The 10284-nt window shown below is 34.9% G+C and overlaps 1 protein-coding gene and 1 long non-coding RNA gene across 4 annotated transcripts in view; one reads left to right on the forward strand and one right to left on the reverse strand.

The window, feature by feature from the left end:
* Window positions 1–5852, reverse strand: part of LOC105553735 — a 15664-nt gene extending 9812 nt beyond the window's left edge. Inside the window, exons 1-2 of one of the 2 annotated variants that reach the window (XR_001008203.1) lie at window positions 3178–3405; window positions 1659–2909 (exon numbers count right to left, since the gene is read on the reverse strand). This is a non-coding gene — a long non-coding RNA (uncharacterized LOC105553735). Of the gene's footprint in view, window positions 1–1658; window positions 2910–3177; window positions 3406–5800 lie in introns of those variants that run through there. The other variant, XR_001008204.1, reaches the window with a different exon arrangement.
* CDH12 (cadherin 12, type 2 (N-cadherin 2)) overlaps window positions 1–10284 on the forward strand; it is an 831087-nt gene that overhangs the window by 401030 nt on the left and 419773 nt on the right. The window lies entirely within an intron of this gene.

A 10284-nucleotide genomic window follows, 5' to 3' on the forward strand; every position in this document is an offset into this window, starting at 1 on the left:
TCAACAAAGTACTTTCTGCCACTATTTTGTACCTTCGGTGTCCCTACTTCGTGTCTGTCTTGAAACTATTGATTCAACAAAGTACTTTCTGCCACAGTTTATACCATTTTGGGGATGAAATACTTAACTGAATGTTCTGTTCATTTAGCCACTGCCCACCATTAACCTTGCTTTCTTCCTTTCTCTTTACCCATATTCCTACCTAAATGGGTTAAAAATTTCATATATTCTGTGTTTATTCTTTGGAAGAGTTAACAATTAAGATTGTAGACAAAAGCATCACAATGGGAAAAACTGCCTTAGCGTTTTACTTGTGGAGAGTCAATATGAATTTGCCAAGGACCTATCAGGGTCAGCAAGGCAACCTAGCTCACCATCACTTTTGTGATATTTCAGTAAATAATTAAGAATCTCTTTGATGAACAAGCTGACAAATGTAATGGACAGAACAAAGGCCTCATAAAAAGGTGTCATGTGATAGAATCCTAGATCCCCCTCATGGCTAGGAGCTGGATGGACTTTGATAAATCTTAATAATTTTATATATTGTACATGCACACATACACAGATACATATACACAATTAGTTTTACATGATTGCATATATATGATTTTGTCATAAATGGCAGTAGCTATTTTCTCACAAAATGCAGCTGTCTTGACATGGAATTGAAGAAAACTGGATTCAAGTTTCTATGTTCCCAGAATCTCCCACCTTTCCCAAAAAGCAATTTACTTGCGAAAAACCTTAGTGTCTTCCTCTGCAAAACAGTAAGAGATGCTTGTGCTTGAGTCCAACTCTAGGATTGTAGTCCCCTTTTTATAATATAAGCATAGTTTCTCCATCTGGGCATTCAGTTAAATTCTACAACATTGCCATAATCTGATTTGACTCTAGATAATATATATATATACTCTATTTAACCAGATAGTAATTTAAAATTTAACAACATGCGTATTTCATGTAATATTATTAACAGCAGTTTAAATTAATATTTGATATATACCATTTGAATTCTTATAAGGTGATATTTGTTTTTAATTTTTTATTTTACTTTGTAATAAGCTCAAAATTACTACATCAAAATGTGGAAAGACTGCCACTCTTGATTTATAACAAGATGGGAAGAAATGTTTATAAAATTCTTATTAGTTAATCTAAGCAGGTAGAGGACCAGAATTAGTTAAACTTGGATATAGGAAAGATGCCTCCTTATAACAAATAAAACACACTGCACATTTTTATCCCAATTTTCTTTTTTACTTTTAGTGGAAAATCTTAATTAAAATTTTGATTATGAGGCATTGACGAAGAGGCCAAAAATAATCAAAAAAGTTCAAATCTACGTGCCTTTATTGTACTTGAAGACAAAATTGTAACTAACACTGTTATGATTAGTAGTACATTAATTAAAATAAAAAGTAGTAATATATATCAATGATCCTTTTCAAGTATTAGTTGGATAAAATTAACATTAACTCAAATCTGCTTATTTCCTGGAAGTATTTTAAACTTTAACCAATAGATATGATATTTAAAGTTTACTGTTTATGACATCTTAGAAGCTAATTATATTTCTAAACGTTAGTGGATAAATTAAGAAAAGAACACCTTATATTTCTAGGGAAAATAATTTATTTTATAAAATTTACACTTACTTGAGTAGATAAAAGCACTGACTTTCAGAGATCACAATCACAGATTTACGTTTTGGTAGAAGTGGTCTGAGAACACTGGTAAAAATATACAGATGTTAGAGTATAAGGGAATTAATAATTAGTACGTCAATAAACGTTCTGAGAATCTGCAATTTACTGGTTGACTGCACTCTCCTTAACAAAGGTCTTCCTTTCTTTTTTTTTTTAAGTGGCAGTATGACTTCTCATTTATTTCAATGAAAATTTAAATGATTCTTACAAATCATCTGAAAAGTAAAACTGATGATTTTACAAACAGAAATCTATGCAAACAGTCACAATATGCATTAGGACCACTATTTCTTACATGCCAAGTAGTTCTTCCACCCTGGAGAACACCTCTTACCTGAAAGTTGTTTTTTTCTGCAATAAATTTGCATCTAAGTTATTTTTAAAGATTCAAAAACAGTGCAGAGCATCTTTGAATTGATAAACAAGAATATAGGCTGGACTCAATGGTGCACGTCTGTAATCCCAGCACTTTGGGAAGCCGAGGTAGGTGGATCACAAGGTCGGGAGTTCAAGACCAGCCTGGCCAAGATGGTGAAACTCACCTCTACTAAAAATACAAAAACTAGCTGAGCATGGTGGCGGGCACCTGTAATCCCAGCTACTCAGGAGACTGACATAGGGAACTGCTTGAGCCAAGGGGGCGGATGTTTCAGTGAGCCAAGATAGCGCCATTGCATTCCAGGCCTGGGTGACAGAGCGAGACTCCATCTCAAAAAAAAAAAAAAAGAATACTATACTTTTGTATTATAGTTCCACTCCAAATACGACAGCTAAAAAACAAATCAACCTTCTCTTTACAGAACACAGGTGCCAAAGTCTTATATGCTTTAGGTATACGTATATATAAAACCATTCACCAAAGACATGATTAATTTTTGAGAGATCAAGGTGTAAATTAAGATGCTTTCTTATTTTGGTCTAGAGTGTATGTAAGGTTAGTATGTTAAGCATTGTTCAAAAATACTATTAAGTCATAATTATGCAGAATTTTCGCAAAGTTTAATGCACAGAAAAAGCATATCTTAACACTACTTTCTTTTAAAACAGACAATTAACATAATACACAAGTTATTAACATTATGGGCTTCTCCTCCCATTGGCAGTTAAATGCCTTTCTGTTTTCTGAAAAGATGATGTGAACTAACAGGTATCAGACTTGCCAACAATGTTGGTAGACTGTTCCCAGCGTATATCTGAGCGCTGAAGGAAGAAGAAAGTTTAAATTGTTTAAAGGACTATAATTATCACACAAAATTTATTAAGAAAAAAATAGATCTAGTATAACTAATTCTGAGTAAACCAAAATGATAATAACTAATTAAATGCTTTTTGATCCCACATTTTTGGCAGGTGTAATTGAGCCATGGTATTATTTGATTTTGTTATGATTGCATCCAAATTTGCTTAACCTCAGAGTTCTGTTTAATGGTGGTAGGATGTAAGAACTGAATTTTGAAAAACTACTCACTGTTAAAATCTCTCCTTCCTATAGGAAATGTAGCTGAGTTTTCTTCATCTCCCGTTTCTCTTTTCTTGTGTTGATTCAGTATCCTGAATCCATTCTCAGCTGAAAAGCTACAAATCCTTTTAGTGCAAGATAAGGTTTTATAGCCAGATTCAGTGGCAGACGACGATTTAAGAAATTATGTTTTTCCTTTGGTTTTTGTGACAGCATAATCCCATTGTTCTACTACCCTAGCATTTCCTCCTTAGACAATGAGGCCAACACCCCTTCCTGTACTTCATATAGGCTTTCTTTTTTTTACTCTATACTGTAATCCTGAATGCTTTCATGCATCCCATGGCTGTCATTATCATCTATACTTTGATAAGTCCCAAAATGATATCTTCTGTTTATATTCAACTTTAGAATGCCAGGACTGTCTTCTCTAGTTGCCTACCTCAGAGGTACCTTAAATTCAACCTGTCCGTAAGTCATCTTGCGCCTTAGCCCAGATTCACTGCTTCTCCAATGTTCCCTATTCCAGTTTATGGCAACACCATCCTCAGTTTCTCATTCCAAAAGCCCAGGAGTAATGTGTAAGTAATAGATTCTGGAGCCAAATCACCCTATGGCCGTATGACTTTGGGCAAGTTATTTATTAACCCTTTGATTTACTTTCCTCATCTATGATGTTTGAGTATTAATGACACCTACTTCTTATGGTTATTGTGCAAATTAAATATACTAATACATGTGAGAAACTTAAATGATGATTAGTACCTAGCAAATGCATTATAAGTGTTCACTATTGCTTTTCTTCTCATATTTTTTAACTTTTATCTTCTTTGCCTCAGACCCACATTCAGTGAATCACTAAATTCTCCTATTTCTAACTCCACAATATCTTTCAATTCCATTCTGTTTGTTTTCACCATCTTGGCTAAGTCCACCATCATCTTCTAATTGCAGATCTACTCATATCGCTGCCTTGCTTATGGCTTCACAGTATTCCCATGGAAAAAAACCCAAAAGATTCAGTAAAATAAAAACCCTGCTGGCCAGCCTGGCCTTAGAATACTTCTTTCAGAATATGTGTCCACCACCTCCTCCTCTGTAAGTCTTTTACTGCACACACCTTCCAATCTCACTAAAGAACTAAGGACGCTCTTCCCTCCTAATGAAGTTGTGTTTACTTCTCAGTTCTCAACCTACATACAAATTTTTCCAGAGAATTCCCTGAAACACTTGCCTCTCTCACCAGACTAATTTGGTCCATCTACTCATATAGATAGTATACCATCTGTCATTCTAATTAAGTAATGATGTGTAGCTTTTTTATTCACATCTGTCTCAAAGGTAGGGACAGTGAGAGAGAATCATGCCATTCAAATAGAAGTTTTATTCTCAGCATCCAGCACATCAATTCACCATAGTAGATGTTCAGTGAGTATCTGTCCAATTAATGAATAAATGTCAAGCACTGTGTCCTACCCTTATGGATACCATAGTTTAGGAAGAAGAGAGTTGGTAAAAACAGATGTGAGAAGTATGATAAAGGATACATTAAAAAGTGCCTTGTTGTCCACTAGGAGGAAAGGTTTTAATTGAATCTGAGTTGATAAAGAAGGTCTACATAAGGAAGCTTTGTGATTTCAGGCTGAGGATAAGTGGATCACAAGGTCGGGAGTTCAAGACCAGCCTGGCCAAGATGGTGAAACTCACCTCTACTAAAAATACAAAAACTAGCTGAGCATGGTGGCGGGCACCTGTAATCCCAGCTACTCAGGAGACTGACATAGGGAACTGCTTGAGCCAAGGGGGCGGATGTTTCAGTGAGCCAAGATAGCGCCATTGCATTCCAGGCCTGGGTGACAGAGCGAGACTCCATCTCAAAAAAAAAAAAAAGAATACTATACTTTTGTATTATAGTTCCACTCCAAATACGACAGCTAAAAAACAAATCAACCTTCTCTTTACAGAACACAGGTGCCAAAGTCTTATATGCTTTAGGTATACGTTTATATAAAACCATTCACCAAAGACATGATTAATTTTTGAGAGATCAAGGTGTAAATTAAGATGCTTTCTTATTTTGGTCTAGAGTGTATGTAAGGTTAGTATGTTAAGCATTGTTCAAAAATACTATTAAGTCATAATTATGCAGAATTTTCGCAAAGTTTAATGCACAGAAAAAGCATATCTTAACACTACTTTCTTTTAAAACAGACAATTAACATAATACACAAGTTATTAACATTATGGGCTTCTCCTCCCATTGGCAGTTAAATGCCTTTCTGTTTTCTGAAAAGATGATGTGAACTAACAGGTATCAGACTTGCCAACAATGTTGGTAGACTGTTCCCAGCGTATATCTGCGCGCTGAAGGAAGAAGAAAGTTTAAATTGTTTAAAGGACTATAATTATCACACACAATTTATTAAGAAAAAAATAGATCTAGTATAACTAATTCTGAGTAAACCAAAATGATAATAACTAATTAAATGCTTTTTGATCCCACATTTTTGGCAGGTGTAATTGAGCCATGGTATTATTTGATTTTGTTATGATTGCATCCAAATTTGCTTAACCTCAGAGTTCTGTTTAATGGTGGTAGGATGTAAGAACTGAATTTTGAAAAACTACTCACTGTTAAAATCTCTCCTTCCTATAGGAAATGTAGCTGAGTTTTCTTCATCTCCCGTTTCTCTTTTCTTGTGTTGATTCAGTATCCTGAATCCATTCTCAGCTGAAAAGCTACAAATCCTTTTAGTGCAAGATAAGGTTTTATAGCCAGATTCAGTGGCAGACGACGATTTAAGAAATTATGTTTTTCCTTTGGTTTTTGTGACAGCATAATCCCATTGTTCTACTACCCTAGCATTTCCTCCTTAGACAATGAGGCCAACACCCCTTCCTGTACTTCATATAGGCTTTCTTTTTTTTACTCTATACTGTAATCCTGAATGCTTTCATGCATCCCATGGCTGTCATTATCATCTATACTTTGATAAGTCCCAAAATGATATCTTCTGTTTATATTCAACTTTAGAATGCCAGGACTGTCTTCTCTAGTTGCCTACCTCAGAGGTACCTTAAATTCAACCTGTCCGTAAGTCATCTTGCGCCTTAGCCCAGATTCACTGCTTCTCCAATGTTCCCTATTCCAGTTTATGGCAACACCATCCTCAGTTTCTCATTCCAAAAGCCCAGGAGTAATGTGTAAGTAATAGATTCTGGAGCCAAATCACCCTATGGCCGTATGACTTTGGGCAAGTTATTTATTAACCCTTTGATTTACTTTCCTCATCTATGATGTTTGAGTATTAATGACACCTACTTCTTATGGTTATTGTGCAAATTAAATATACTAATACATGTGAGAAACTTAAATGATGATTAGTACCTAGCAAATGCATTATAAGTGTTCACTATTGCTTTTCTTCTCATATTTTTTAACTTTTATCTTCTTTGCCTCAGACCCACATTCAGTGAATCACTAAATTCTCCTATTTCTAACTCCACAATATCTTTCAATTCCATTCTGTTTGTTTTCACCATCTTGGCTAAGTCCACCATCATCTTCTAATTGCAGATCTACTCATATCGCTGCCTTGCTTATGGCTTCACAGTATTCCCATGGAAAAAAACCCAAAAGATTCAGTAAAATAAAAACCCTGCTGGCCAGCCTGGCCTTAGAATACTTCTTTCAGAATATGTGTCCACCACCTCCTCCTCTGTAAGTCTTTTACTGCACACACCTTCCAATCTCACTAAAGAACTAAGGACGCTCTTCCCTCCTAATGAAGTTGTGTTTACTTCTCAGTTCTCAACCTACATACAAATTTTTCCAGAGAATTCCCTGAAACACTTGCCTCTCTCACCAGACTAATTTGGTCCATCTACTCATATAGATAGTATACCATCTGTCATTCTAATTAAGTAATGATGTGTAGCTTTTTTATTCACATCTGTCTCAAAGGTAGGGACAGTGAGAGAGAATCATGCCATTCAAATAGCAGTTTTATTCTCAGCATCCAGCACATCAATTCACCATAGTAGATGTTCAGTGAGTATCTGTCCAATTAATGAATAAATGTCAAGCACTGTGTCCTACCCTTATGGATACCATAGTTTAGGAAGAAGAGAGTTGGTAAAAACAGATGTGAGAAGTATGATAAAGGATACATTAAAAAGTGCCTTGTTGTCCACTAGGAGGAAAGGTTTTAATTGAATCTGAGTTGATAAAGAAGGTCTACATAAGGAAGCTTTGTGATTTCAGGCTGAGGATAATGGTGAGCAGGAGTTGGCTCGGTGAAGGACCTGAAATGTGAGGATGGCAGACTGAGAGAAGATCACCTGCAAACTCTCTGAAGCAGAAAGTGTAGTCTGTGTAACACTAGAAGGCAGATGTCCACTTCACACCATGGTGTGAGTTTGCACAGGGCCATTGCCTCGGTGACTTGTGTGCCCTGTACTCTCCCAGAACATTCTGCTGTGATAAAGGTTCTTGGGATTTTCTGATTCCTGAGTTGGGAAGAACTTAGTTCATATAGTGGCAAGTTGGAGGCTCAGGATATGATTCAATTGTAATAAAAACAGTAACAGTAATAAAGAAATGTATCAATTTTTGCTATAAGTTTATAGACTAAAATTCTTAGTTTATACATGTGCACCCACAAATACACACACACGCACACACATGCGCAGAGGCAGTTCTGAAAAATCACATACAAAAATACAGGATTAGATGTATGCGAAAGGAAACTTACTTCTCTTTTTACTTTATACATTTTTAAATGTATAAATTTCACTCTTGTTTAAAGTTATTGTGTGGCATTCTTTTGGCATAATTTATGTAATCAAAACTCTCAAAAGCTATATAAAAATTAAGCAGAAATACGTTTCAAATTTAGCCAATAGCTTGTCTAGTATGTCTGACTAAAGTTAACTTTATGGTATGAAAAATGTGCCTTTTTTAAGCTTGGAAAGAGCCACACTTAAGTATACCTTGGAGAAAGGTAATATGGGACGATAGCACTCTGCAAAACTTATAATGAGCTATTGTTTGTATAATTTTTTAATCACTAATATTCAAGACTTGATTTTCTATGGTGATACTGAAACGTGGGATTTCTCTGCTTCAAGCCATCTCAATTAGCTATGCAAAGGGGTGAAAGTTCCTGGGATTTGTTTGGCAACATGGTTCTGAAAGGCCGTTTGGTGCAGCTGCCTTGCATTTGTTTCATCAAGAGACTAAGCTAAACTAAAGTAGTTCTCCATGATGAACTGGCAGGAAAGTGCCAAAATAGTTTTATTGCTTAGCAACTTGGCAGGAGGAAATGTTAAAATATTACAATCTCTCCTATCTATGAACTGAGACAGGCTTTCAACCGACGGCTCTCCAGCTCCAACGTGATTAAGATGCAGCCACATGGCCCTGGCTTATATTTTGAGCTGATGGGAGGCAGATAGGGAAGTTGGATACTTTTAAATGTATAAATAGTAATTTCTCAGAAAACATTTGCTGATTTGAGCCAAATGCTAATCTAAGGAATTAAGCTGTCTCTGCTGTGATGTTGATAAGTACCGCAACCCCTATTGATCAATGGAATTTCCTTTGCATTTGGGAAGGAAGGATACATCTATTGAGAAATTGTACGCCAAGTAAAATCCTGAGACAAACAACTTTATAGAAGAGAAACTGACAGTTTACTGTACATTTTTGGAATTTAAAGAGTTGTTGTGGTGTGCTTTCTTTTTGTGCAAATTATAGAAGAGATGAAAGTGACAGAGTGATGACACCAGCTAAATGGAAGCATAATGTAGATGGTTATTGCAGATGCCTTACCAAATAGCTCTGCCAGCACACATGCTTCCTGCAAACCTCCTGCAATTTAAACCTGTGGGCTCCTTCAACTAATGGTGGTAATTTGCCAATGGAACAATGGCTTTCTTTGCTAAACACTCACCTACAAAGTAGTGTGTATCAGCCGACAATGTATGTGCTCAGTAAAAACTGGCAATATAACATGCACATTTTAAATATAAAGACCATTTTCATCACCATGTTAAATCATAGGGATTGAATTAATAAATCACAGTGTAAATAACTCCCCAGAATTATCACTATTATTTTTAATGAAGAAAGGTAATATTTGGGGAAAAATATATGGTACTAAATTTTTCCAAAACATCAAAGTATTTATTGGAAGAAAACTTATAAAAGTACCTGGTTCCCTGTTTTGTCTTAAAGGATTTCGGCTTATAATTAAATTTATATTAAGCATGAACAACAGTTTCTAATTGACAGTATTTCATTCAAAGCTAGCATCTTCATGTACATAGATGAGTCCAACATACATATATGTGTGTGTGTATATATATGTATGTGTATATATACATATATTCAATTATATATATATAATTGAAACTGAATAAGATAAAATGTGTCATGTCCATAATTAGAGAGAGAAATCTCACAGCAAAACATAAGATTAACTAAAATCTTTGTCTCTATGATGTTAAAATTAAGATCTTGCAGATATGACTCAAGACCGGTTTGATCTTATTCGTATTCAAACATGCGTTTGATGTGTTAAAATTAACATAATTTAGAAAATACTTCCATCACATTCAAGAGGAATGAATTTAAATAACCTTTTGATAAATATAAAGGGAAGACATTCATTTTGTTTTTTCCTCAGCTTTATAAAATATCAATTATTATGGCCACTTTGGGAGCAAATTTTAAGAAAGAAAAGCAACTGAAAATTTCACTGACATTGAAAAAGACATTTAAGTGATACCTCCTTGTGTGTTCTGAATTGGTTTTAAGTATAATTTTATTCTTTCTTTATTTAGTATTATAAGATAAACACAATTCTTTCATATTTCTAATACTTTCACATTGCAAATGAGGTACATAGGCCACTTGATTGATGAACAACCTTCAGAACCTAAATCTTTACAATTGCTGAGCCAAGCTGCAACACTAAAATACATTATTTGAACTGTGCATGAAAACAGTAAAAGACCATGAGTACTATTTTTTAGTATCACAAGTCAGGGAAAATTAACTTGAATTTAAATAACAAATAAAAGTTACCACAAAGGGAGCAAGCTTTTAAAATG

This window comes from Mandrillus leucophaeus, unplaced genomic scaffold, assembly GCF_000951045.1.
Source record: "Mandrillus leucophaeus isolate KB7577 unplaced genomic scaffold, Mleu.le_1.0 Scaffold606, whole genome shotgun sequence".
Lineage (NCBI taxonomy): Eukaryota > Metazoa > Chordata > Mammalia > Primates > Cercopithecidae > Mandrillus > Mandrillus leucophaeus.